This window comes from Staurois parvus, unplaced genomic scaffold (assembly GCF_062004578.1).
Source record: "Staurois parvus isolate SC_StPar_1 unplaced genomic scaffold, SC_StPar_1.0 ptg000634l, whole genome shotgun sequence".
NCBI lineage: Eukaryota > Metazoa > Chordata > Amphibia > Anura > Ranidae > Staurois > Staurois parvus.
In genome coordinates this window covers 13,725-40,265 of record NW_028318430.1, presented here as the reverse complement: position 1 = coordinate 40,265, position 26,541 = coordinate 13,725, and positions in this window count along the sequence as shown.

Below are 26,541 nucleotides of genomic sequence, written 5' to 3'. Positions count from 1 at the left end.
AAATGGATGTTACCAAATTTTTTTTTTTTTGGGGCTTTGTTTATTTTTTTTAACATTCATTTTCTCTCATTTTATCTATTTGGAAAGCCTTTCATGGTCCCAGTGCGGGTACAAGAGTCCGGACTGGAAGTGGTTAACCACTTGAGCTCCTGAGGATTTACCCCCCTTAATGACCAGGCCTTTTTTTGCTGTTTGGCGCTGCACTAATTCAAATGATAATTGCGCGGTCATGCAATGCTGTACCCAAACGAAATTTACATCCTTTTTTTCACACAAATAGAGCTTTCTTTTGGTGGTATTTTATCACCTGTGCGCTTTTTATTTTTTGCGCTATAAACAAAAAAACCACAAAAATTTTCAAAAAAAAACAATATTTTCTACTTTCAGCTATAAAAAATATATCGTAAACTCAAAGTTAGTCATAAATTTAAGCCCAAATGTATTCTGCTACATGTTTTTGGTAAAACAAATCCCAATAAGTGTATATTGATCGCTTTGTGTGAAAGTTATAGCGTCTACAAACTATGGTATAGATAATTTGAAATTTACACAGCTTTTACTTTCTGACCACCCATCACATCTCTTGAGGTGCTAAAATACCAGGATAGAACAAACACCCCCAAATGACCCCTTTTCGGAAAGCAGACACCCTAAGCTATCTGCTGAGAGACATATTGTGTCCATGGAAGATTTATTTTTTTTTCCACAAGTTTCTGGAAAATGACAAACTTTTTTTTGTTTTTTTGTTTTTACACAAAATTGTCATTTAAATGATTTATTTCTTGCACAAGCCATGGGTATATGTGGAATTACACCCCAAAATACATTCTGCTACTTCTACCGAGTATGAGGATACCACACGTGTGACACTTTTTGGGAGCCTAGCCACATACAGGAGCCTGAAATCCAATGACCTGAAGGTGCGTAACTTCTTCATTTCACTTCCCCACTACCTATCACAGGTTCGGAGGCCCTGAAATGCCAGGATAGCACAACCCCCCCCCCCCCCCCCAAATGACCCCTTTTTGGAAAGTAGACACTCCAAGGAATTTAAAAAGAGGCATGGTAAGTATTTTGCAGATCTCATTTTTTCTCACAAGGTTTTGAAATATAAAAAAGAAAAGAAAAATATGTTTTTATTTTCTTTCTTCATTTTCCAAAAACTTGTGGCAACAAATGAGATCTTCAAAATACTTACCATGCTTCTTATCAAATTCCTTTGGGTGTCTACTTTCCAAAAAGGGGTCATTTGGGGGGGTTTGGTGCTATTCTGGCATTCCAGGGCCTCCGAAACTGTGATAGGTAGTCAGGAAGTGTAATGAGGAAATAAAGCCCTTTAAAAGCCTGAAGGTGCTTATTGGATTTTGGGGTCCTGTACTTGGCTAGACTGCCAAAAAGTCTCTCATATGTGGCACCCCCATACTCGGGAGAAGTAGCAGAATGTATTTTGGGGAGTGATTCCACATATACATATGGCTTGTGTGAGCAATAAATTATTTCAAAGACAATTTTGTGTAATTTTATTTTTTGTCATTTTCCAAAAACTTGTGGTAAAAAAATAAATTCTTCTATTGATTCAACATTCCTCTCAGCAAATAGTTTGGGGTGAATACTTTCCCAAAAGGGGTCATTTTGGGGGGTGGGGGCGTTTTATGCCCAGCATTAGAAGTTTATGCCACACATCATTCACTCTTCTAACCACCTGAAAACCAATCCTTTTTGTTCACATGAAAAAATCAGTATTTTTTGCTAGGAAATTAATTTAAACCCCCAAACATTATATATTTTTTAAAGCAGACACCCTAGTGAATAAAATGGTAGGTACTACAATTTTTTATAGCACATAGTACTCGCGCAGCGATTTTTCAAAAGCAATTAAAAAAAAAAAATACACTTGTTTTACTTTAAATGCACAAAAACACAATATATTGGCCAATTGTTTGGTAAAATATAAAAGATAATGGTATGCCGAGTAAATATATACCAAACATGACATGCTTTAAAACTGCGCATGCCCCGTTCAATGGTGACAAACTGCAAACATTTTTAATATCCATAGGCAGCGCTTTAAAAGCCTTTAAAAGCCACCATTTTAGATTTACAGAGGAGGTCTAGTGTTAGAATTACTGCCCTTGATCTGATGTTCACGGCAATACCTCACATGCATGGTGCAACCGCTGTTTACATAACGGCACAGGGTCAAGGCTTGTGCACACAGGCGTGCTCGCATGGGAGGGGCAAATTTGTTTTTTTTTTAGTTATTTTGATTTTTTTTAAATTATTTTTACATTTTTTTTTTTTGTATGCAGCCAGTGGACTGAATGAAAAAATGAGAAGAAATCTCTGCCAGAAAAAGTGTGTGGTATGCCCACCATTAGAATATACCGCCCTGCACCCACCCACTTCTAATGGTGGGCACACATTAGGTCACACTTTGCCACAAGTGCCAGTTCCAAGATTGAATAAATGTCTAAATAGTGGCACGCTTGAATAAAAATTGTCCACGTATAAGTGGTACCCCATATGGAGAAATGATGACACCAAGTCCCAAACTATCTTGCCACTGCTCCCCATGTAGTCTGGGCATCCGGGAGGGGGCTCCACGTGACTATCTTTTCCCTCATAAATCCGAAACTTATAAGTATAGCCCAGGGGCGGACTGACCATTTGGAAACTCGGGCACTGCCCGAGGGCCCGGGGTCAGTAGGGGGCCCCATGAGATGCCCCTGGTACCTTTTTCATAGGCTTTTTTCAGTTTGGGCAAGGACACAGGGGCCCCATGATCCCCTATTGCCCGGGGGCCCCATGAGTTGTCAGTCCGCCCCTGGTATAGCCTGTTGTCCTCTCACATTTCTTCTACATCTTGACCCCATATCTGGCAAGCTTGCAGGGGAGATATTGTTTGAATGCAAGGCGGCCAGAAAAATTAATAAGGGACTCATCAACGCAGATGTTTTGCTGGGGAGTATAGACATCTGCAAATTTTAGGTTAAGGTGATTTGCGAGGGGCTGAATTTTGTGGAGCCGGTCAAATTCAGGGTTACCCCGAGGATGAGAAATGCATAAAACACATTATACGGGCATATGTTGAATCGGGACTGCGGACCAATACAACCGCAATTCATTTCTTTTAGTAATGCCCATGTTGAGGGTTGGGCCCAAAAATAATGTAAATTTGAAAACCATAATGAGTTTCCATGCGAATGGTCTGGCAAGGTTTGAATTTGGGTTGGCGGCAATAAATTGTTGTGCATATAAACTGCTTTGATCCACAATCAACGCATACAGATATTCCGTGAAAAACAACTCCAAAAATCAAGGAGGTATGTGAAAGATTAGTATGTACTAGACCGCTGGTACTCGACAGTTCACCAAAAGGTAGCGCGGCACTAGCACTGGCACTCTGCTGCATGTGAGAGTCATCAAAATTTACCGACAAGTGCTAACAGAGATCAGGCCTGATTCTGCGAACACTGCGGTTTTGTGTGCAATGTATCAAATGACAGTGACCTACTGACACTGCACTTGCTTGGGGAGAAGGGGGGGTAAGCGTAGGGGCTAAACGCAGGTGTTGGCAGGTGCCGGGGCTGATCCCGCTAACGCTGCGTTTTTGGGGACGCTTTACTAATGTGAACGCTGGTATAGTGCTGACCTGATCAAAGATATTGACCCGTTCAGACACTATACTAGCAATGGAGGTTTATTGTACATGAGCGTACTCCTGGCAATCAAGGGTTTAAATGTGATGACTGGTGTACTGACGGGCAATCTGACGCTATCTGGGAGGGGTGTGAAAACCACGGGAGCGCAAATCACGTATATATATATATATATATATATATATATATATATATATGTGATATTGCGTACCCATGCCGCCCTGTGGCAGTATTTCTGCTGTAGGGTGGCCAGGAAGCGGTTACAGAAGAGGTTTGTGTTACGGCGCTGCGTTACTTTAACTGACAATTGCGCGGTCATGCAACACTGCACCCAAATTAAATTTACATCCTTTTTTTTCCCAACAAATTGAGCTTTCTTTCGGTGGTATTTGATCGCCTGTGCGTTTTTAATTTTGTGCTATAAAAAAAAAGGCTGACAATTTTGAGAAAAAAAAAACAATATTTTGGACTTTTTGCTATAAAACATGTCCAGTAAAAAAAATTAAAAAATCAAATTTAGTCACAAATTTCATTAAAAATGCATTCTGCGACATGTCTCTGCTAAAAAAAATCCCAATACGTGTAAATTAATTGGTTTACATGAAAGTTATAGCGTTTACAAATGGCGGGAAAGATACTGGGATTTTTAATTTTTTTTATGCTAATAATGGCGGCGATCAGCGACATCCCCACTAACACCAATACAGTGATCAGTGAAAAAAAAACCCACTGACACTGTACTCATGGCACTGGGGAGGAAGGGGTTAACATTTTTAGGGTTTACTGTGTGAAGGGAGTGTTTTACTAGGGGGCAGGGGTGTGTGCTGGACAGGGACAAGCTGATCGAGAGAGAGAAACTCTTCTCTCCCTCTTCAGCTTGTCACGAGCTGTCAGGGAACTGACAGATAGCAGGGCTGTGTATAAACAATGCAACCCTACTCTCGATCAGCGATCACCGCGAATCGCGGGGAAACGGCCGGTAATGACCGGCCGTGACCCGGCGGCAGAGACCCGCTGCTGACACCCGCGGGACAGGTAGGGTGGACGTGCGCCCCCTACCTGTTTTGCAAAACTACATTTTAAAACGTGGTTTTGCGCAGCCGTGCCGCCCTGCAAACGTACATATGCAGTGGCTGGGGCTGAAGAGGTTAACCACTTCCCTCCTGGCCAACAGCCGAATGGCGGCAGGAAAAACGCACTAGATCACAGCGGCGCGATCTGTCACTGGCAGTGTACCTCGGACACGGCCTATGACAGATCTGAGTACTGGCCCCCGTTGCCGGTACCATGTGACTTGCTGTGACCAATCACAGCAGGTCACATAACAGTTGTATACAATGGATGGCTTCATTCATGCCATCCATTGTATACTAGTGTCTAGCTGTGAATGGTCCCACAGATCACATGCACATGTCATGTGATTAGCTGTGGCCAAATCACAGCTAAGCACAAAAAAAAAAAAACTGAATGAATCGATGTCATTCAGGTAAATGCTTGCTTATAGCAAAGTAATTCTTTGCTATAAACCAGTGGTGGGCAACCTTTTTTTTTCAACTGAGCCAAATCTCGCCAAAACCACGATTGAAATTTATTTTGAGAGCCACATTTTTAAAACTGAAAATACATCCCCCATATAGTAATTCATCCCCCATAGTAATTCATCCCCCATATAGTAATTCATCACCCGTAGTAATTCATCCCCCATAGTGTAATTCATCCCCCATAGTAATTCATCCCCCATATAGTAATTCATCCCCCATATAGTAATTCATCCCCCATAGTAATTAATCCCCCATATAGTAATTCATCCCCCATAGTGTAATTCATCCCCCATAGTGTAATTCATCCCCCATAGTAATTCATCCCCCATATAGTAATTCATCCCCCATATAGTAATTCATCCCCCATATAGTAATTCATCCCCCATAGTAATTAATCCCCCATATAGTAATTCATCCCCCATAGTAAGTCATCCCCCCTATAGTAATTCATTCCCCATATTGTGTCAATTCACTTACCTTTGCTCCGCGCGTTCCTCTCGCCGTGTTCCCGCGCCGTTCCGGTCTTCAGGGCGGACTGTGAGAGGAGAGGAGTTCGTCACGCTGCCCCGCCTACATCCTGGCTGCCCCGCCTACATCCGGACAGCCAATGTTTGCCACGCTCCGCGGGCCGGATTAAAAGGTCCGCCGGGCCGTAGTTTGCCCATTCCTGGGCTAGCTGCAGAGTCCTGACTTTTGGGGCGGCCGCCCGAGAGGAGGGAGGGGAGCGGGCGCCCGGCACACAGAAGAGCCGCATTGAAGTGTGTAAAGAGCCGCATGTGGCTCGCGAGCCGCGGCTTGCCGACCACCGCTATAAGCAAACTGAGTAAAAAAAAAATAAAAATACTGATCACTTCTCCAAAGTAGTACAATGTTACTATGGTAACATTGTACTATTTTGGACATAGTGAAATATGAAAAAAAAATCATAGAAAAAGAAAAAACATTTAATAAATAATGAAAAATAATAAAAAAAATTAAAAATGTATATTTTTTTTTTCATACTGTCACCAGTCAGTGTCCCTGATCACCGCCATGCCAGTAATATGATGACGCTGTACTGCACTGGTGACAGTATATAAAAAAAAAAAATTGTGAAAATTATTTTTTGCATTTTTTCATTTTCCAAAAAATGATGACAAAAAAAATACAACTTCAAAAAACTCGCCATGCCTCTTATGAAGTACGTCAGACTGTCTACTCTCCAAAAAGGGGTCATTTGGGGATATCTGTACTGTTCTGACATTCTGGGACCTCAAGATATTAGATTGGCCGTCAGTACTTCAGGATTGATCAATTTTCAGATCTATCCCATAGTTTGCGAACTCTATAACTTTCCTACAAACTAAAAAATACATTCTAATTTGGGTTATTTTCACCAAAGACATGTAGCAGAATACATCTTGGCCTAAATTTATGAAGAACAATAATTTATTTGCAAACTTTTATAACAGAAACAAAGAAAAACGTGTTTTTTTTTTCAAAATTTTCGGTCTTTTTTTTGTTAATTTATCAAAAAATAAAAACCCCAGTGGTGATTAACCGCTTGCCGCCCTGCCACTGTATATATACGTGTGCAGGGCGGAACTGAGGCGCAAAAATCACGTTTTAAAACGGGTTCCGCGCTCCCGACGTTTTCGCCCGCAGGGGGCGCGCGCGCTCCCGCCGACCCGCGGGTGACACCATTCGATCCCGGAGGGATCAATCATTAGATTTCAGCCAGTGATGTCTGACTGAAATCAGATGATCGGTCCCTGTCCTATCCTGTCCTGTGTTGAAGTTTACACAGGACAAGATATGATGTCATTCTTCTCTGCCTGGACACATTCCGTTCCAGACAGAGAAGAAGAAACAGTAAAAGTGAGTAAAACACTACACATTTACAGTTAGAACACACCTAGGTCACATTTAACCCCCTGATCGCCCCCCCACCCCCCCAGTTAACCCCTCCCAGATAGCGCCAGTTTGCCCGCCAGTACACCAGTAATCCCGTTTAACTCCTTAATCCCCCCCCAGTTAACCCCTTCACTGCCCTGCCGCCAGTGTCACGGATCAGTGAACCGATTTTTACTGATCACTGTATCAGTGTCGCTGGCGACTTCCGATAGGGTTATCGCCCCTCCCAGATAGCCCCAGTTTGCCCGCTAGTACACCAGTAATCCCATTTAACCCCTTGATCACCCCCCACCCCCCCAGTTAACCCCTTCACTGCCCTGTCACCAGTGTCATTGATTACAGTGAACAGATTTTTACTGATCACTGTATTAGTGTCACTGGTGACTTCCGATAGTGTTAGCGCCCCTCCCATATAGCGCCAGTTTGCCCGCTAATGCACGGGATTTTTTTTTTACCAAAAACATGTAGCAGAATACATTTTGGATTAAATTTATGACTAACTTTGAGTTTGCGATATATTTTTTATAGCTGAAAGTAGAAATTATTGTTTTTTTTCAAAGTTTTTGTGTTTTTTTTGTTTATAGCGCAAACAATAAAAAGCGCACAGGTGATAAAATACCACCAAAAGAAAGCTCTATTTGTGTGAAAAAAAGGACGTAAATTTCGTTTGGGTACAGCATTGCATGACCGCGCAATTATCATTTGAATTAGTGCAGTGCTGTATAGCAAAAAAAGGCATAAATTACAGTATCTATACCATAGTTTGTAGACGCTATAACGTTCACACAAAGCAATCAATATACACTTATTGGGATTTTTTTTTACCAAAAACATGGAGCAGAATACATTTTGGCTTAAATTTATGACTAACTTTGAGTTTACGATATATTTTTTATAGCTGAAAGAAGAAAATATTGTTTTTTTTCAAAATTTTTGTGTTTGTTTGTTTATAGCGCAAAAAATAAAAAGCGCACAGGTGTTAAAATACCACCAAAAGAAAGCTCTATTTGTGTGAAAAAAAGGACGTAAATTTCGTTTGGGTACAGCATTGCATGACCGCGCAATTATCATTTGAATTAGTGCAGCGCCAAACAGCAAAAAAAGGCCTGGTCATTAAGGAGGGTAAATCCTCAGAAGCTCAAGTGGTTAAATACCACCAAAAGAAAGCTCTAGTTGTGTGAAAAAAATGGTAAAATTTTAGTTTGGGTACAATGTTGTATGAGCGCGCAATTGTCATTCAAAGTGTGAGAGCGCTGAAAGCTGAAAATTGCCCTGGGCAGGAAGGGGGTAAAAGTGCCCAGTATGGAAGCGGATTAGCACTGCACTATAGCTACTTGACATTGGGCAGGTGACAGTTGGCAGTTTTTGAAAACAAGGGTCAGTTTGACAGAGTCTATACCTGGTAACAGACATAGCACAGTAGGGAGAGTGCCCGTCCAAAGAGTGCATGGTCGTAGGTTCGAGGCTTACCTCTGCCAAGTGCGTCTATGTATGTACTGGACATGAGATAAATGGATGTTACCAAATTTTTTTTTTTTTGGGGCTTTGTTTATTTTTTTTAACATTCATTTTCTCTCATTTTATCTATTTGGAAAGCCTTTCATGGTCCCAGTGCGGGTACAAGAGTCCGGACTGGAAGTGGTTAACCACTTGAGCTCCTGAGGATTTACCCCCCTTAATGACCAGGCCTTTTTTTGCTGTTTGGCGCTGCACTAATTCAAATGATAATTGCGCGGTCATGCAATGCTGTACCCAAACGAAATTTACGTCCTTTTTTTCACACAAATAGAGCTTTCTTTTGGTGGTATTTTATCACCTGTGCGCTTTTTATTTTTTGCGCTATAAACAAAAAAACCACAAAAATTTTCAAAAAAAACCAATATTTTCTACTTTCAGCTATAAAAAATATATCGTAAACTCAAAGTTAGTCATAAATTTAAGCCCAAATGTATTCTGCTACATGTTTTTGGTAAAACAAATCCCAATAAGTGTATATTGATCGCTTTGTGTGAAAGTTATAGCGTCTACAAACTATGGTATAGATAATTTGAAATTTTCACAGCTTTTACTTTCTGACCACCCATCACATCTCTTGAGGTGCTAAAATACCAGGATAGAACAAACACCCCCAAATGACCCCTTTTCGGAAAGCAGACACCCTAAGCTATCTGCTGAGAGACATATTGTGTCCATGGAAGATTTATTTTTTTTTCCACAAGTTTCTGGAAAATGACAAACTTTTTTTTTTTTTTTTACACAAAATTGTCATTTAAATGATTTATTTCTTGCACAAGCCATGGGTATATGTGGAATTACACCCCAAAATACATTCTGCTACTTCTACCGAGTATGAGGATACCACACGTGTGACACTTTTTGGGAGCCTAGCCACATACAGGAGCCTGAAATCCAATGACCACTTTGAAAGCCTGAAGGTGCGTAACTTCTTCATTTCACTTCCCCACTACCTATCACAGGTTCGGAGGCCCTGAAATGCCAGGATAGCACAAACCCCCCCCCCCCCCCAAATGACCCCTTTTTGGAAAGTAGACACTCCAAGGAATTTAAAAAGAGGCATGGTAAGTATTTTGCAGATCTCATTTTTTCTCACAAGGTTTTGAAATATAAAAAAGAAAAGAAAAATATGTTTTTATTTTCTTTCTTTATTTTCCAAAAACTTGTGGCAACAAATGAGATCTTCAAAATACTTACCATGCTTCTTATCAAATTCCTTTGGGTGTCTACTTTCCAAAAAGGGGTCATTTGGGGGGGTTTGGTGCTATTCTGGCATTCCAGGGCCTCCGAAACTGTGATAGGTAGTCAGGAAGTGTAATGAGGAAATAAAGCCCTTTAAAAGCCTGAAGGTGCTTATTGGATTTTGGGGTCCTGTACTTGGCTAGACTGCCAAAAAGTCTCTCATATGTGGCACCCCCATACTCGGGAGAAGTAGCAGAATGTATTTTGGGGAGTGATTCCACATATACATATGGCTTGTGTGAGCAATAAATTATTTCAAAGACAATTTTGTGTAATTTTATTTTTTGTCATTTTCCAAAAACTTGTGGTAAAAAAATAAATTCTTCTATTGATTCAACATTCCTCTCAGCAAATAGTTTGGGGTGACTACTTTCCCAAAAGGGGTCATTTTGGGGGGTGGGGGCGTTTTATGCCCAGCATTAGAAGTTTATGCCACACATCATTCACTCTTCTAACCACCTGAAAACCAATCCTTTTTGTTCACATGAAAAAATCAGTATTTTTTGCTAGGAAATTAATTTAAACCCCCAAACATTATATATTTTTTAAAGCAGACACCCTAGTGAATAAAATGGTAGGTACTACAATTTTTTATGGCACATAGTACTCGCGCAGCGATTTTTCAAAAGCAATTAAAAAAAAAAAATACACTTGATTTACTTTAAATGCACAAAAACACAATATATTGGCCAATTGTTTGGTAAAATATAAAAGATAATGGTATGCCGAGTAAATATATACCAAACATGACATGCTTTAAAACTGCGCATGCCCCGTTCAATGGTGACAAACTGCAAACATTTTTAATATCCATAGGCAGCGCTTTAAAAGCCTTTAAAAGCCACCATTTTAGATTTACAGAGGAGGTCTAGTGTTAGAATTACTGCCCTTGATCTGATGTTCACGGCAATACCTCACATGCATGGTGCAACCGCTGTTTACATAACGGCACAGGGTCAAGGCTTGTGCACACAGGCGTGCTCGCATGGGAGGGGCAAATTTGTTTTTTTTTTAGTTATTTTGATTTTTTTAAAATTATTTTTACATTTTTTTTTTTGTATGCAGCCAGTGGACTGAATGAAAAAATGAGAAGAAATCTCTGCCAGAAAAAGTGTGTGGTATGCCCACCATTAGAATATACCGCCCTGCATCCACCCACTTCTAATGGTGGGCACACATTAGGTCACACTTTGCCACAAGTGCCAGTTCCAAGATTGAATAAATGTCTAAATAGTGGCACGCTTGAATAAAAATTGTCCACGTATAAGTGGTACCCCATATGGAGAAATGATGACACCAAGTCCCAAACTATCTTGCCACTGCTCCCCATGTAGTCTGGGCATCTGGGAGGGGGCTCCACGTGACTATCTTTTCCCTCATAAATCCGAAACTTATAAGTATAGCCCAGGGGCGGACTGACCATTTGGAAACTCGGGCACTGCCCGAGGGCCCGGGGTCAGTAGGGGGCCCCATGAGATGCCCCTGGTACCTTTTTCATAGGCTTTTTTCAGTTTGGGCAAGGACACAGGGGCCCCATGATCCCCTATTGCCCGGGGGCCCCATGAGTTGTCAGTCCGCCCCTGGTATAGCCTGTTGTCCTCTCACATTTCTTCTACATCTTGACCCCATATCTGGCAAGCTTGCAGGGGAGATATTGTTTGAATGCAAGGCGGCCAGAAAAATTAATAAGGGACTCATCAACGCAGATGTTTTGCTGGGGAGTATAGACATCTGCAAATTTTAGGTTAAGGTGATTTGCGAGGGGCTGAATTTTGTGGAGCCGGTCAAATTCAGGGTTACCCCGAGGATGAGAAATGCATAAAACACATTATACGGGCATATGATGAATCGGGACTGCGGACCAATACAACCGCAATTCATTTCTTTTAGTAATGCCCATGTTGAGGGTTGGGCCCAAAAAAAATGTAAATTTGAAAACCGTAATGAGTTTCCATGCGAATGGTCTGGCAAGGTTTGAATTTGGGTTGGCGGCAATAAATTGTTGTGCATATAAACTGCTTTGATCCACAATCAACGCATACAGATATTCCGTGAAAAACAACTCCAAAAATCAAGGAGGTATGTGAAAGATTAGTATGTACTAGACCGCTGGTACTCGACAGTTCACCAAAAGGTAGCGCGGCACTAGCACTGGCACTCTGCTGCATGTGAGAGTCATCAAAATTTACCGACAAGTGCTAACAGAGATCAGGCCTGATTCTGCGAACACTGCGGTTTTGTGTGCAATGTATCAAATGACAGTGACCTACTGACACTGCACTTGCTTGGGGAGAAGGGGGGGTAAGCGTAGGGGCTAAACGCAGGTGTTGGCAGGTGCCGGGGCTGATCCCGCTAACGCTGCGTTTTTGGGGACGCTTTACTAATGTGAACGCTGGTATAGTGCTGACCTGATCAAAGATATTGACCCGTTCAGACACTATACTAGCAATGGAGGTTTATTGTACATGAGCGTACTCCTGGCAATCAAGGGTTTAAATGTGATGACTGGTGTACTGACGGGCAATCTGACGCTATCTGGGAGGGGTGTGAAAACCACGGGAGCGCAAATCACGTATATATATATATATAATATATATATATATATGTGATATTGAGTACCCATGCCGCCCTGTGGCAGTATTTCTGCTGTAGGGTGGCCAGGAAGCGGTTACAGAAGAGGTTTGTGTTACGGCGCTGCGTTACTTTAACTGACAATTGCGCGGTCATGCAACACTGCACCCAAATTAAATTTACATCCTTTTTTTTCCCAACAAATTGAGCTTTCTTTCGGTGGTATTTGATCGCCTGTGCGTTTTTATTTTTTTGTGCTATAAAAAAAAAGGCTGACAATTTTGAGAAAAAAAAACAATATTTTGGACTTTTTGCTATAAAACATGTCCAGTAAAAAAAATTAAAAAATCAAATTTAGTCACAAATTTCATCCAAAATGCATTCTGCGACATGTCTCTGCTAAAAAAAATCCCAATACGTGTAAATTAATTGGTTTACATGAAAGTTATAGCGTTTACAAATGGCGGGAAAGATACTGGGATTTTTAATTTTTTTTATGCTAATAATGGCGGCGATCAGCGACATCCCCAGTGACACCAATACAGTGATCAGTGAAAAAAAAACCCACTGACACTGTACTCATGGCACTGGGGAGGAAGGGGTTAACATTTTTAGGGTTTACTGTGTGAAGGGAGTGTTTTACTAGGGGGCAGGGGTGTGTGCTGGACAGGGACAAGCTGATCGAGAGAGAGAAACTCTTCTCTCCCTCTTCAGCTTGTCACGAGCTGTCAGGGAACTGACAGATAGCAGGGCTGTGTATAAACAATGCAGCCCTACTCTCGATCAGCGATCACCGCGAATCGCGGGGAAACGGCCGGTAATGTTGGGAAAAAAAAGGATGTAAATTTAATTTGGGTGCAGTGTTGTATGACCGCGCAATTTAAACATCCGGACGTCCGGCGAGACGGACGTGTCTCGGCGAGCTCCTGCTCCCCCGGCCCCAATCCGCTGCCATCTGGGCGGCAGCGGACCCTGACGGGGGCCCCACGACCCTCCGGTCCCTGTTCGCCAGCCAGGGAAGGCCACTGGACCTTTCTCCCGGAGCTCCGGGACTTGCGGCCTACCCGGCACCTGAAGCCGCGGCCTCGATTTCTGGCGCGGCCGACCAGGATCGCCGGACATCAGCCCGGACTACTGCCACTCCGCTCCTCGGTCCCCGCCGATCAGGGGATCACCCCTGCGCCCCTACCGCTGCCATCAGGGCCCATCCGGGCCCCTGTGTCTGCTGCCGAGGTCCCCACCAACACCCACAGTCACTCCGTCCCTCCAGCGGAGCTCCGGCGGTTCGCAGCAGCCTGAGGCCTACCGCGGCACCCGAAGCCGCGGTGTTTCCTGCCAGCCGTGGCTGGAATCGCGGCGGGAATTGCGGCCGCGGCGGGACGCCTCCGCTGCTCCGGGAAGCTACCACCACCACCAACGGTCCTGCTAACCCAGGAGGGATCCACCGACGCTCCAGGACACCAGGTACTTCACCAGGGGCGCCCACTACCCACCAGGGAGCCCAACCACCATCACACCGCCAGCCTCCAGGGACTCACTCACTCAGGGATCCCACCATCCACCTGAAACCCCAAACCACCAGGGACCCTAAGCCACTATCCCTCCAGGGATCGCTACTACCCCACCAGGGATAGCACGGCCACCATCCCACCGGGGATCCCCTGCCCACCACCCCACCTGGGATTACCAGCCAGCCACCACACCAGGGAACGCTCGCCCAGCACCCTGATTTCCGGCACGCTATTCCCTCTGGCGACGCCCCGGCGACTAATGGCCCACCACGACCCTTGAAGCTGCGGTCTCTCCTACCGGCCGCAACAGATCACGGTTGAGCACAAACCACGCAGGGCCGACGATCGCTACCGCAACGCCCCGCTCGACTCTGATGACGATCCTTCAACACCTTCAGCGCCTCACGACGCCGAGCCCTCAGCACCCGACGCCTGGCCTCAACAACCCCAGTCACCGAGCCGCCAACATCACCAGTCGCCGTGCCTACCATCACCCCCAGCCATCGCACCCTACGACCCCTCCACTAGCCGAACCACCGTACCCACTGAAGACATGCCACAGCACCCATGGTCGCCAGCTTACTGCACCCACAGACTGCTGCCAACCAGCTGCCGCCCTCCACCCTCACTCTACCCCTACAGAAGGACTCAAATGACTCTCCCATGGTAACACAGATTCCCCACACACCTTGCCCTGACCTGTATCCCTTCACCTCCCCTGACCCAACTGTCACCGCACCCACCCCAACATGCCTCCTGCACTCCTCCTCCTCATTTTCCTCTCCACCATCCCAAAAATCGCCTCCCTCTACCCGCCTACCCCCCCAAAACAGCTCTACATTGCCCCTTCACTACTCCCCTCTCCCCACTACGGCACTCACCACCTCCTCCTGCTACTCCACTCCCCCGTCGACCCACGTGCCACCACTATCAGACCCACACGCTCCTACACTTCCCATTCCCATGCCACCTTCCTCACCCTTCTCCTTCTCCTATCTGCTGGGGACATCTCCCCGAACCCTGGCCCCTCGCCACCTCACCCCTCCTCTAGGGACCCCCCTGCTCCCGCCAGCTGCCGTAACCCCCTCAACCTCATATCTGTGCCCCTTCTCCCCGCATCCATCCCCCCTCTCTCGGTTGCACTCCTGAACGCCCGCTCGGTCTGCAACAAACTTACTGCCATCCATGACCTCTTTATCTCCCGCTCCCTTAACCTCCTAGCCATCACCGAAACCTGGGTACAGGCCACTGACTCCACCTCCCCTGCGGCACTCTCCTATGGAGGTCTCGTCTGGTCCCATTCACCAAGACTGAGCGGTCACAAAGGTGGTGGGGTCGGCCTGCTCCTATCACCGCTGAGCACCTTCCAGGTCCTCCCTAATCCTCCCTCCCTAACTTTCTCCTCCTTCGAGGCTCACTGCATCCGGCTCTTCTCACCCACCCCCCTAAGGATCGCAGTGATCTACAGGCCTCCCGGATCCATACCCCGCTTCCTGGATGACTTCGCTGCCTGGCTTCCCTTCTTCCTCTCCTCTGAGCTACCAACCATCATCCTCGGGGACTTCAATATCCCCATCAATGACAACAGCCCGGCTACTTCCCAATTCCTCCACCTAACCTCCTCCTTCGCGCTCACACAGCACACTCAATCCTCCACCCACATCATTGGGAACACCCTGGACCTCGTCTTCTCCCACCTCTGTACCCTCAACCAGTTCTCTAACACCCCCTTCCCTCTCTCCGACCACCACCTCCTCACGTTCTCCATCTCCCCTTCCCCTAACTCCCCCCCCCCAGAGCGCCAAACCATCACCAGCCGCAACCTTCGCAACCTGAACCCGGCCCCCCTCCACTCAGCTGCCGACCGCCTACACGACAGAATCCTTCCACTGTCTTGTCCTGACCTAGCCACTAACACGTACAACGACTCACTATCAGCTACCCTAGACTCTCTGGCACCCCTAACCACACGCTACATCAAACCCAGACCGCTCCAACCATGGCAGAACGACCACACTAAATGCCTCAAACGTCGCAGTCGTGCGCTGGAGAGACTATGGCGCAAAACCAGGTCCCCCCGTTCATTCTCCCTCTACAAATCTGCCTTCCTCACTTACACCTCCTCCCTCCACGCCGCCAAGCAGGCTTACTTCGTAAACCTGATTAACACCCTCTCCTCCTGCCCTCGCCGACTCTTCTCCACCTTCAACTCCCTGCTCTCTCCCCCCCCTCCTCCACTCAGTACCTCACTCACCGCCCACGAGATTGCCACTCATTTCCACAATAAAATTGATGCTATCCGTCAGGACATAGTCAACTCGCAATCTACCTCCCCACCTAGCCTCCCCCCCCCTATCTCCCCCTCATCTCTTCCCTCCTCTGACCTCGCAACCGCACTGCCCCCCTCCACACCCAAGACCCCGCTTACCGTAACCCCACCAGCTCTGCACTCCTTCAGCCCCGCTACTACTGAGGAAGTCACCAGGGTCTTCTCTGAAGCCCGCCTCACTACCTGCCCCCTAGACCCTATCCCCTCTCGACTCCTCCAGTCACCCCCCTCTTCCCTCATCTGCTCCCTCACCCACATCTTCAATCTCTCCCTCTCTACCGGCGTATTCCCCTCCCCCCTAAAGCATGCGCACATCACCCCCATACTCAAAAAGCCCTCCCTGGACCCCTCTGACCCAAACAACCTCAGACCCATCTCCCTGCTGCCACTCACTTCCAAACTCCTGGAGCGCTTAGTCTACAACCGCCTAAGCGCCCACCTAACTGACAACAACCTCCTTGATCCACTACAGTCCGGCTTCCGTCCCCTACACTCCACCGAAACCGCCCTCCTCAAAATCACCAACGACCTACTTACGGCCAAAGCCAAAGGCGACTACTCTGTCCTCCTCCTCCTGGACCTCTCCGCGGCCTTCGACACAGTTGACCACCCCCTCCTCCTTAATAAACTATTCTCCCTTGGCGTCAGAGACACCGCTCTCTCCTGGTTCTCCTCTTACCTATCCCGACGCTCCTTCAGCGTTTCCTACAATGGTGCCACCTCCACTTCCCTCCCCCTCTCTGTTGGGGTCCCCCAGGGCTCTGTCCTTGGACCCCTTCTCTTCTCCATCTACACCTCCTCCCTTGGCAAACTCATACACTCCCACGGCTTCAACTACCATCTCTATGCTGATGACACTCAAATTTACCTCTCCACCCCTCACCTCACCTCCACTTTCTCCGCCCGCATCACTCACCTCCTAAACGACATCTCTGACTGGATGTCGCTCCATTTCCTCAAACTCAACCTCTCCAAAACCGAGCTTCTCGTCTTCCCTCCTGCCCGCGCCCCCCCCCCATCCTATCCATCACTACTAACATCACCACCATCAATCCCGCCCCGCAAGCCAAAGTCCTTGGGGTCATTCTGGACTCTAACCTCTCCTTCCAACCTCATGTCAAATCACTGACAAACACATGCAGGCTCCACCTCCGCAATATCGCCAAAATACGCACCTTCCTTACCCCAGACACCGCTAAACTACTTGTGCACTCCCTGATTATCTCACGCCTTGACTACTGCAACTCCCTCCTCACCGGCCTACCCCAGTGCAAACTCTCCCCGCTTCAGACCATCCTGAACTCAGCTGCCAGACTCATCCACCTCACCAGCCGCTCCACCTCTGCCACCCCCCTCTGCCTCTCCCTCCACTGGCTCCCTATCGCCCAACGCATCAAATTCAAACTACTCACTCTGACCTACAAAGCCATTCACAACACTGCCCCTAACTACCTCACCGACCTGATTCCCAAGTACCACCCTACCCGTACCCTTCGCTCTTCACAGGACCTCCTTCTATCTTGCTCCCTGGTCTCCTCCTCACACGCACGTCTGCAAGACTTCTCCAGGTCCTCCCCCATCCTCTGGAACTCACTACCCCAATCCATCAGACTGTCACCTTCCCTCCTCACCTTCAGGCGCTCCCTGAAAACCCACCTCTTCAGGGAAGCCTACCCCACCCTCACCTAACTGCTGCTCTCCTTCATTCCTCCTACCACTCCATCCCCCACAGCCACTTCCTCCTGTACCACTACCCCCTCCCTCCCAGATTGTAAGCTCGAAAGAGTAGGGCCCTCTTATTCCTCGTGTGCTGTTCGTAGCTGCTGTAATGTTTCATGTATTGTCCCCCCCTCTATTGTACAGCGCTGAGCAAACCCTTTGGCGCTATATAAACTCAATGTAATGTAATGTAATGTAATGTAATGACCGGCCGTGACCCGGCGGCAGAGACCCGCTGCTGACACCCACGGGACAGGTAGGGTGGACGCGCGCCCCCTACCTGTTTTGCAAAACTACATTTTAAAACGTGGTTTTGCGCAGCCGTGCCGCCCTGCAAACGTACTTATGCAGTGGCTGGGGCTGAAGAGGTTAACCACTTCCCTCCTGGCCAACAGCCAAATGGCGGCAGGGAAAACGCACTAGATCACAGCGGCGCGATCTGTCACTGGCAGTGTACCTCGGACACGGCCTATGACAGATCTGAGTACTGGCCCCCGTTGCCGGTACCATGTGACTTGCTGTGACCAATCACAGCAGGTCACATAACAGTTGTATACAATGGATGGCTTTATTCATGCCATCCATTGTATACTAGTGTCTAGCTGTGAATGGTCCCACAGATCACATGCACATCTCATGTGATTAGCTGTGGCCAAATCACAGCTAAGCACAAAAAAAAAAAAACTGAATGAATCGATGTCATTCAGGTAAATGCTTGCTTATAGCAAAGTAATTCTTTGCTATAAACCAGTGGTGGGCAACCTTTTTTTTTCAACTGAGCCAAATCTCGCCAAAACCACGATTGAAATTTATTTTGAGAGCCACATTTTTAAAACTGAAAATACATCCCCCATATAGTAATTCATCCCCCATAGTAATTCATCCCCCATATAGTAATTCATCCCCCGTAGTAATTCATCCCCCATAGTGTAATTCATCCCCCATAGTAATTCATCCCCCATATAGTAATTCATCCCCCATATAGTAATTCATCCCCCATAGTAATTAATCCCCCATATAGTAATTCATCCCCCATAGTGTAATTCATCCCCCATAGTGTAATTCATCCCCCATAGTAATTCATCCCCCATATAGTAATTCATCCCCCATATAGTAATTCATCCCCCATATAGTAATTCATCCCCCATAGTAATTAATCCCCCATATAGTAATTCATCCCCCATAGTAAGTCATCCCCCCTATAGTAATTCATTCCCCATATTGTGTCAATTCACTTACCTTTGCTCCGCGCGTTCCTCTCGCCGTGTTCCCGCGCCGTTCCGGTCTTCAGGGCGGACTGTGAGAGGAGAGGAGTTCGTCACGCTGCCCCGCCTACATCCTGGCTGCCCCGCCTACATCCTGACAGCCAATGTTTGCCACGCTCCGCGGGCCGGATTAAAAGGTCCGCCGGGCCGTAGTTTGCCCATTCCTGGGCTAGCTGCAGAGTCCTGACTTTTGGGGCGGCCGCCCGAGAGGAGGGAGGGGAGCGGGCGCCCGGCACACAGAAGAGCCGCATTGAAGTGTGTAAAGAGCCGCATGTGGCTCGCGAGCCGCGGCTTGCCGACCACCGCTATAAGCAAACTGAGTAAAAAAAAAATAAAAATACTGATCACTTCTCCAAAGTAGTACAATGTTACTATGGTAACATTGTACTATTTTGGACATAGTGAAATATGAAAAAAAAATCATAGAAAAAGAAAAAACATTTAATAAATAATGAAAAATAATAAAAAAAATTAAAAATGTATATTTTTTTTTTCATACTGTCACCAGTCAGTGTCCCTGATCACCGCCATGCCAGTAATATGATGACGCTGTACTGCACTGGTGACAGTATATAAAAAAAAAAAATTGTGAAAATTATTTTTTGCATTTTTTCATTTTCCAAAAAATGATGACAAAAAAAATACAACTTCAAAAAACTCGCCATGCCTCTTATGAAGTACGTCAGACTGTCTACTCTCCAAAAAGGGGTCATTTGGGGATATCTGTACTGTTCTGACATTCTGGGACCTCAAGATATTAGATTGGCCGTCAGTACTTCAGGATTGATCAATTTTCAGATCTATCCCATAGTTTGCGAACTCTATAACTTTCCTACAAACTAAAAAATACATTCTAATTTGGGTTATTTTCACCAAAGACATGTAGCAGAATACATCTTGGCCTAAATTTATGAAGAACAATAATTTATTTGCAAACTTTTATAACAGAAACAAAGAAAAACGTGTTTTTTTTTTCAAAATTTTCGGTCTTTTTTTTGTTAATTTATCAAAAAATAAAAACCCCAGTGGTGATTAACCGCTTGCCGCCCTGCCACTGTATATATACGTGTGCAGGGCGGAACTGAGGCGCAAAAATCACGTTTTAAAACGGGTTCCGCGCTCCCGACGTTTTCGCCCGCAGGGGGCGCGCGCGCTCCCGCCGACCCGCGGGTGACACCATTCGATCCCGGAGGGATCAATCATTAGATTTCAGCCAGTGATGTCTGACTGAAATCAGATGATCGGTCCCTGTCCTATCCTGTCCTGTGTTGAAGTTTACACAGGACAAGATATGATGTCATTCTTCTCTGCCTGGACACATTCCGTTCCAGACAGAGAAGAAGAAACAGTAAAAGTGAGTAAAACACTACACATTTACAGTTAGAACACACCTAGGTCACATTTAACCCCCTGATCGCCCCCCCACCCCCCCAGTTAACCCCTCCCAGATAGCGCCAGTTTGCCCGCCAGTACACCAGTAATCCCGTTTAACTCCTTAATCCCCCCCCAGTTAACCCCTTCACTGCCCTGCCGCCAGTGTCACGGATCAGTGAACCGATTTTTACTGATCACTGTATCAGTGTCGCTGGCGACTTCCGATAGGGTTATCGCCCCTCCCAGATAGCCCCAGTTTGCCCGCTAGTACACCAGTAATCCCATTTAACCCCTTGATCACCCCCCACCCCCCCAGTTAACCCCTTCACTGCCCTGTCACCAGTGTCATTGATTACAGTGAACAGATTTTTACTGATCACTGTATTAGTGTCACTGGTGACTTCCGATAGTGTTAGCGCCCCTCCCATATAGCGCCAGTTTGCCCGCTAATGCACGGGATTTTTTTTTTACCAAAAACATGTAGCAGAATACATTTTGGATTAAATTTATGACTAACTTTGAGTTTGCGATATATTTTTTATAGCTGAAAGTAGAAATTATTGTTTTTTTTCAAAGTTTTTGTGTTTTTTTGTTTATAGCGCAAAAAATAAAAAGCGCACAGGTGATAAAATACCACCAAAAGAAAGCTCTATTTGTGTGAAAAAAAGGACGTAAATTTCGTTTGGGTACAGCATTGCATGACCGCGCAATTATCATTTGAATTAGTGCAGTGCTGTATAGCAAAAAAAGGCATAAATTACAGTATCTATACCATAGTTTGTAGACGCTATAACGTTCACACAAAGCAATCAATATACACTTATTGGGATTTTTTTTTACCAAAAACATGGAGCAGAATACATTTTGGCTTAAATTTATGACTAACTTTGAGTTTACGATATATTTTTTATAGCTGAAAGTAGAAAATATTGGTTTTTTTCAAAATTTTTGTGTTTGTATGTTTATAGCGCAAAAAATAAAAAGCGCACAGGTGTTAAAATACCACCAAAAGAAAGCTCTATTTGTGTGAAAAAAAGGACGTAAATTTCGTTTGGGTACAGCATTGCATGACCGCGCAATTATCATTTGAATTAGTGCAGCGCCAAACAGCAAAAAAAGGCCTGGTCATTAAGGAGGGTAAATCCTCAGAAGCTCAAGTGGTTAAATACCACCAAAAGAAAGCTCTAGTTGTGTGAAAAAAATGGTAAAATTTTAGTTTGGGTACAATGTTGTATGAGCGCGCAATTGTCATTCAAAGTGTGAGAGCGCTGAAAGCTGAAAATTGCCCTGGGCAGGAAGGGGGTAAAAGTGCCCAGTATGGAAGCGGTTTAGCACTGCACTATAGCTACTTGACATTGGGCAGGTGACAGTTGGCAGTTTTTGAAAACAAGGGTCAGTTTGACAGAGTCTATACCTGGTAACAGACATAGCACAGTAGTGAGAGTGCCCGTCCAAAGAGTGCATGGTCGTAGGTTCGAGGCTTACCTCTGCCAAGTGCGTCTATGTATGTACTGGACATGAGATAAATGGATGTTACCAAATTTTTTTTTTTTTGGGGCTTTGTTTATTTTTTTTAACATTCATTTTCTCTCATTTTATCTATTTGGAAAGCCTTTCATGGTCCCAGTGCGGGTACAAGAGTCCGGACTGGAAGTGGTTAACCACTTGAGCTCCTGAGGATTTACCCCCCTTAATGACCAGGCCTTTTTTTGCTGTTTGGCGCTGCACTAATTCAAATGATAATTGCGCGGTCATGCAATGCTGTACCCAAACGAAATTTACATCCTTTTTTTCACACAAATAGAGCTTTCTTTTGGTGGTATTTTATCACCTGTGCGCTTTTTATTTTTTGCGCTATAAACAAAAAAACCACAAAAATTAAAAAAAAAAAACAATATTTTCTACTTTCAGCTATAAAAAATATATCGTAAACTCAAAGTTAGTCATAAATTTAAGCCCAAATGTATTCTGCTACATGTTTTTGGTAAAACAAATCCCAATAAGTGTATATTGATCGCTTTGTGTGAAAGTTATAGCGTCTACAAACTATGGTATAGATAATTTGAAATTTACACAGCTTTTACTTTCTGACCACCCATCACATCTCTTGAGGTGCTAAAATACCAGGATAGAACAAACACCCCCAAATGACCCCTTTTCGGAAAGCAGACACCCTAAGCTATCTGCTGAGAGACATATTGTGTCTAGAGATGAGCGAATCGAAGTATCCGAAGTGGAATTCGAGTCGAATTTCGGAAAAATTTCGATTCGTGCCGAATCCGAAAAACAGCCTAATTCGGACGCGCGAATCGAAATTTTTCCGAAAATGGCGGCTGACATGTGCGGCGACGGAGCGGGGATGTCGGGGAAGGCGCGCAGACAAGGCGCGCTGCCCCATAATGCATTCCTCAACGACATGTGATCGCATCAGCCAATCAGCAGCCAGCCAGCCAGCACTGTGTAATGGTCGAGGTATATATAGCGGCCATTTTGGAAATCTTCATTTGCCTGCAGTCATTGAACAGAGGCAGACCGCTCTGTACTAGGGACAGGGACAGAGTTAGGGCCACAGAAACGAGAATTGGGGACAGAGAGAAGTTACTTAGGGACAGAGAACCATTACTCAGGGACACAGACTTGTTAATGAGGGCCACAGAATCGTTATTTAGGGACAAAGAAACGCTAGTTAGGGCCACAGAATTCATACTCAGGGACAGACAGAATTGTTACTCAGTGCCAGAGAATTGTTACTTAGGGCCACAGAAACGTTATTAGGGCCACAGAATTTTTACTCAGGGACAGACAGAATTGTTACTGAGTGCCAGAGAATTGTTACTCAGGGACAGACAGAATTGTTACTGAGTGCCAGAGAATTCTTACTCAGGGCCACAGAATTCATTCTCAGGGACAGACAGAATTGTTACTCAGGGACAGACAGAATTGTTACTGAGTGCCAGAGAATTGTTACTCAGGGACAGACAGAATTGTTACTGAGTGCCAGAGAATTGTTACTCAGGGACAGACAGAATTGTTACTGAGTGCCAGAGAATTGTTACTCTCACAGACACAAAATTGTTACTTGCACAGACACAGAATTGTTACTTGCACAGACACACAATTGTTACTCAGGGCCACAGAATTCATACTCAGGGACAGACAGAATTGTTACTGAGTGCCAGAGAATTCTTACTCAGGGCCACAGAATTCATACTCAGGGACAGACAGAATTGTTACTCAGGGACAGACAGAATTGTTACTGAGTGCCAGAGAATTGTTACTCAGGGACAGACAGAATTGTTACTGAGTGCCAGAGAATTCTTACTCAGGGACAGACAGAATTGTTACTGAGTGCCAGAGAATTGTTACTCTCACAGACACAAAATTGTTACTTGCACAGACACAGAATTGTTACTCGCACAGAGACAGAATTGTTACTCAGGGCCACAGAATTCATACTCAGGGACAGACAGAATTGTTACTGAGTGCCAGAGAATTGTTACTCAGGGACAGACAGAATTGTTACTGAGTGCCAGAGAATTGTTACTCTCACAGACACAAAATTGTTACTTGCACAGACACAGAATTGTTACTTGCACAGACACACAATTGTTACTCAGGGCCACAGAATTCATACTCAGGGACAGACAGAATTGTTACTGAGTGCCAGAGAATTCTTACTCAGGGCCACAGAATTCATACTCAGGGACAGACAGAATTGTTACTCAGGGACAGACAGAATTGTTACTGAGTGCCAGAGAATTGTTACTCAGGGACAGACAGAATTGTTACTGAGTGCCAGAGAATTGTTACTCTCACAGACACAAAATTGTTACTTGCACAGACACAGAATTGTTACTTGCACAGACACACAATTGTTACTCAGGGCCACAGAATTCATACTCAGGGACAGACAGAATTGTTACTGAGTGCCAGAGAATTGTTACTCAGGGACAGACAGAATTGTTACTGAGTGCCAGAGAATTGTTACTCTCACAGACACAAAATTGTTACTTGCACAGACACAGAATTGTTACTTGCACAGACACACAATTGTTACTGAGTGCCAGAGAATTGTTACTCAGGGACAGACAGAATTGTTACTGAGTGCCAGAGAATTGTTACTCAGGGACAGACAGAATTGTTACTGAGTGCCAGAGAATTGTTACTCAGGGACAGACAGAATTGTTACTGAGTGCCAGAGAATTGTTACTCTCACAGACACAAAATTGTTACTTGCACAGACACAGAATTGTTACTCGCACAGAGACAGAATTGTTACTCAGGGCCACAGAATTCATACTCAGGGACAGACAGAATTGTTACTGAGTGCCAGAGAATTGTTACTCAGGGACAGACAGAATTGTTACTGAGTGCCAGAGAATTGTTACTCTCACAGACACAAAATTGTTACTTGCACAGACACAGAATTGTTACTTGCACAGACACACAATTGTTACTCAGGGCCACAGAATTCATACTCAGGGACAGACAGAATTGTTACTGAGTGCCAGAGAATTGTTACTCAGGGACAGACAGAATTGTTACTGAGTGCCAGAGAATTGTTACTCAGGGACAGACAGAATTGTTACTGAGTGCCAGAGAATTGTTACTCTCACAGACACAAAATTGTTACTTGCACAGACACAGAATTGTTACTCGCACAGAGACAGAATTGTTACTCAGGGCCACAGAATTCATACTCAGGGACAGACAGAATTGTTACTGAGTGCCAGAGAATTGTTACTCAGGGACAGACAGAATTGTTACTGAGTGCCAGAGAATTGTTACTCTCACAGACACAAAATTGTTACTTGCACAGACACAGAATTGTTACTTGCACAGACACACAATTGTTACTCAGGGCCACAGAATTCATACTCAGGGACAGACAGAATTGTTACTGAGTGCCAGAGAATTGTTACTCAGGGACAGACAGAATTGTTACTGAGTGCCAGAGAATTGTTACTCTCACAGACACAAAATTGTTACTTGCACAGACACAGAATTGTTACTCGCACAGAGACAGAATTGTTACTCAGGGCCACAGAATTCATACTCAGGGACAGACAGAATTGTTACTGAGTGCCAGAGAATTGTTACTCAGGGAAGACAGAATTGTTACTGAGTGCCATAGAATTGTTACTCAGGGACAGACAGAATTGTTACTGAGTGCCAGAGAATTGTTACTCTCACAGACACAAAATTGTTACTTGCACAGACACAGAATTGTTACTCGCACAGAGACAGAATTGTTACTCAGGGCCACAGAATTCATACTCAGGGACAGACAGAATTGTTACTGAGTGCCAGAGAATTGTTACTCAGGGACAGACAGAATTGTTACTGAGTGCCAGAGAATTGTTACTCTCACAGACACAAAATTGTTACTTGCACAGACACAGAATTGTTACTTGCACAGACACACAATTGTTACTGAGTGCCAGAGAATTGTTACTCAGGGACAGACAGAATTGTTACTGAGTGCCAGAGAATTGTTACTCAGGGACAGACAGAATTGTTACTGAGTGCCAGAGAATTGTTACTCAGGGACAGACAGAATTGTTACTGAGTGCCAGAGAATTGTTACTCTCACAGACACAAAATTGTTACTTGCACAGACACAGAATTGTTACTCGCACAGAGACAGAATTGTTACTCAGGGCCACAGAATTCATACTCAGGGACAGACAGAATTGTTACTGAGTGCCAGAGAATTGTTACTCAGGGACAGACAGAATTGTTACTGAGTGCCAGAGAATTGTTACTCTCACAGACACAAAATTGTTACTTGCACAGACACAGAATTGTTACTTGCACAGACACACAATTGTTACTCAGGGCCACAGAATTCATACTCAGGGACAGACAGAATTGTTACTGAGTGCCAGAGAATTCTTACTCAGGGCCACAGAATTCATACTC